At 37.2% G+C, this 3,934-nt stretch overlaps 1 non-coding gene across 1 annotated transcript; it reads right to left on the reverse strand.

The window, feature by feature from the left end:
- Nucleotides 1–3,216: 3,216 nt before the first annotated feature.
- Nucleotides 3,217–3,323, reverse strand: LOC127747285 (small nucleolar RNA R71). Its single transcript, XR_008009085.1, has one exon. It is a non-coding gene; the product is annotated as a small nucleolar RNA R71 (small nucleolar RNA).
- Between the last annotated feature and the right edge of the window lie 611 nt (nt 3,324–3,934).

Raw genomic sequence — 3,934 nt, forward strand, 5'->3', positions numbered from 1 at the left:
GTGGATTTTTATGTCATTTACTCATCTTTGTAAACCCTAAGCTACTAGTTCTCTACAAATAGGACCTTTTACTATTGTATTCTCATCGGGGGTAGCTATCTCTGAGTAGTCTTATGCTATCTTAGATCATGGGGCTGGCCTCACGGCCATGCCTGAACCTTGTTCTTACGTATTTTCAACGGTGGAGTTTCTACACATCATAGATTAAGGTGTGGAGCTCTGCTGTACCTCGAGTATTAATGCAATTACTATTGTTCTTCCATTCAATTCAGCTTATTCTTATTCCAAGATATTCATTCGCACTCAAGAACTTGATGAATGTGATGATTATGTAACGCTCATCATCATTCTCACTTATGAACGCGTGCCTGACAACCACTCCCGTTCTACAAGCAAACAAGGCTTGAATGTTTATCTCTTGGATTCCTTAATCGGAATCTTTGTGGTATAAGCTAGAATTGATGGCGGCATTCTTAAGAATCCGGAAGGTCTAAACCTTGTCTGTGGTATTCTGAGTAGGATTCAAGGATTGAATGACTGTGACGAGCTTCAAACTCCTGAATGCTGGGCATTAGTGACAGACGCAAAAGAATCACTGGATTCTATTCCAACCTGAGTGAGAACCGATAGATGATTAGCCGTGCTGTGACAAAGCACGTTGAACATTTTCACTGAGAGGACGGGACTGTAGCCACTGACAACGGTGATGCCCAACATACAGCTTGCCATGGAAAGGAGTAAGAAGGATTGGATGAAGACAATAGGAAAGCAGAGAGACGGAAGGGACAAAGCATCTCCATATGCTTATCTGAAATTCTCACCAATGAATTACATAAGTATCTCTATCCTTGTTTTATGTTTTATTCATAAATCATCTATAACCATTTGAATCTGCCCGACTGAGATTTACAAGGTGACCATAGCTTGCTTCATACCAACAATCTCCGTGGGATCGACCCTTACTCGCGTAAGGTTTTTTACTTGGACGACCCAGTGCACTTGCTGGTTAGTTGTGCGAAGTTGTGAAATTATGTTTAGACCATCGTATTGAGCACCAAGTTTTTGGAGCCATTACCGGGGATTGTTTGAGTTGTGAAAATTAGAGATCACAATTTCATGCACCAAGTTTTTGGCGCCGTTACCGGGGATTGTTTCGAGTATGGACAACTGACGGTTCATCTTGTTGCTTAGATTAGGTATTTTGCTTCAGAGTTCTTAAGAATGAATTCTAGTGTTTCAAGGTGATGTTATTATCATCACCAAAGCTAATTGATTCTCATCAATTTAGCTCTTGAATGTAATGTCCTACTGAAGCTTGGCTAGCCATGTCTAATCCCTTTAGACTAAAGCTTTAGACTAACGTTGCATGATTCCTGGAATTCTCATTAAGAATTTTGATATTCTTATTTTCTTTCAATTTTTGAAACAATCCAAAAAATTTACAAAATCATTAAAACCAAAAATATTTTTTGTTTCTTGTTGAGTCTAGTGTCTCATTTTAAGTTTGGTGTCAATTGCATGTTTATATTCTTCTTGCATCTTTCGAATTCATTCATGTGTCTTCATTAATCTTCAAGTTGTTCTTGATGATTTCCTTGTTCTGATCTTTAAATTCCCTTGTCTTGTGTGTTTTGTTATTTCTCATATGCATTCTCATTTTGTCAGTGTCGATAGTATACAAACTTCTAAGTTTGGTGTCTTGCATGCATTTAGTTGCATTTTGATTATTCCTCATCATTAAAAATCCAAAAAAAAATTAATTTGTGTCTTTTCAAGTCAATAATACAGGGAATTGAAGATTCAGAACATTCGGCAGAGGAATTACACAGAAAAAGCTGGGCGTTCAAAACGCCCAGTGAAGAAGGAAAACTGACGTTTAAACGCCAGCCAGGGTGCCTAGCTGGGCGTTTAACGCCCAAAAGGGTAGTGTTTTGGGCGTTAAACGCCAGAATGTGCACCATTCTGGGCGTTTAACGCCAGGATGGCACAAGAGGGAAGATTTTGTTTTTAATTCAAATCTTTTTCAAGTTTTCAAAATTTTTCAAAATCAATTTTTTTTTCAAATCATATCTTTTCAATCATATATTTTCAAAATCAATTTCTTTCCTTTTTCAAAAATACTTGCTATCAATTAATGATTTGATTCAACATTTCAAGTATGTTGCCTTTTCTGTTGAGAAAGGTTTAATGTCTGAATCATATCTTTCTTGTTAGGCAAGTCATTAATTTTTAAAATCAAATCTTTTTAAAATGTTTCTTAATCATATCTTTTCAATCACATTTTTTTTTAAAATATAACTTTTCAATCATATCTTCTTAATCACATCTTTTTCAAAATAGTTTTCAATCATATCTTTTTGATTTCTAATTTCAAAATCTTTTTCAAAAATCACTTTATTTCTTTTCCACTCTTAGTTTTCAAAAATCAATTAGTATTTTTCAAAATGATTTTAAAATCTTTTACTTAATTTTCGAAAATTTCTTCCCTTCTTCTCACATCCTTCTATTTATGGACTAACACTCACCCTCAATGCACAATTCGAACTCCATCTTTCTTGATAAGTTCGAATTCTTCTACCTCTTCCCTCTATTTTTCTTTTCCTCTGACACCTCAAGGAATCTCTATACTGTGACATAGAGGATTCCATATTTTCTTGTTCTCTTCTCTTTCATATGAGCAGGAGCAAAGACAAAAGCATTCTTGTTGAGGCTGACCCTGAACCTGAAAGGACCTTGAAGCGAAAGCTAAGAGAAGCTAAAGCACAACTCTTTGGAGAGGACCTAACAGAAATCTTCAAAGAAGAAGAACCCATGGCAGCCGAAAACAACAACAATGCCAACAATGCAAGGAAGGTGCTGGGTGACTTTGCTGCACCTACTCTCGACTTCTATGGGAGAAGCATCTCTATCCCTGCCATTGGAGCAAACAACTTTGAGCTTAAGCCTCAATTAGTTTCTCTAATGCAACAAAATTGCAAGTTCCATGGACTTCTATTGGAAGATCCTCATCAGTTTTTAGCTGAGGTCTTGCAAATCTGTGACACTGTCAAGACTAATGGGGTTGACCCTGAAGTCTACAGACTTATGCTATTCCCTTTTGCTATAAGAGACAGAGCTAGGATATGGTTGGACTCATAACCTAAAGAAAGCCTGAACTCTTAGGAAAAGCTAGTCAATGCCTTCTTGGCAAAGTTCTTTCCACCTCAAACATTGAGTAAGCTTAGAGTGGAAGTCCAAACCTTCAGACAAAAGGAAGGTGAATCCCTCTATGAAGCTTGGGAAAGATACAAACAATTGATCAGAAAGTGTCCTTCTGACAGGCTTTCTGAATGGGCATCATAGGTATCTTCTATGATGGTCTGTCTGAACTGTCCAAGATGTCATTGGATAGCTCTGCTAGAGGATCTCTTCATCTGAAGAAGACGCATGCAGAAGCTCAAGAACTAATTGAAATGGTTGCAAATAACCAATTTATGTACACTTCTGAAAGGAATCCTATGAACAATGGGACGAATCAGAAGAAAGGAGTTCTTGAGATTGATACTCTGAATGCAATATTGGCTCAGAACAAAATATTGACTCAGCAAGTCAATTTGATTTCTCAAAGTCTGTCTGGAATGCAAGCTGCACCAGGTAGTACTAAGGACGCTTCATTTGAAGAAAAAGCTTATGATCCTGAGAACCCTTCAATAGAAGAGGTGAATTACATGGGAGAACCCTATGGAAACACCTATAATTCTTTATGGATAAATCATCCAAATCACTCATGGAAGGATCAACAAAGACCTCAACAAGGTTTCAACAACAATAATGGTGGAAGAAATAGGTTTAGCAATGGCAAGCCTTTTCCACCATCTTCTCAGCAACAGACAGAGAATTCTAAGCAGAGCCACTCTGACTTAGCAACCATGGTCTCTGATCTAATCAAAACCAC

This window comes from Arachis duranensis, chromosome 4 (genome assembly GCF_000817695.3).
Source record: "Arachis duranensis cultivar V14167 chromosome 4, aradu.V14167.gnm2.J7QH, whole genome shotgun sequence".
In the NCBI taxonomy this organism is placed as follows: domain Eukaryota; kingdom Viridiplantae; phylum Streptophyta; class Magnoliopsida; order Fabales; family Fabaceae; genus Arachis; species Arachis duranensis.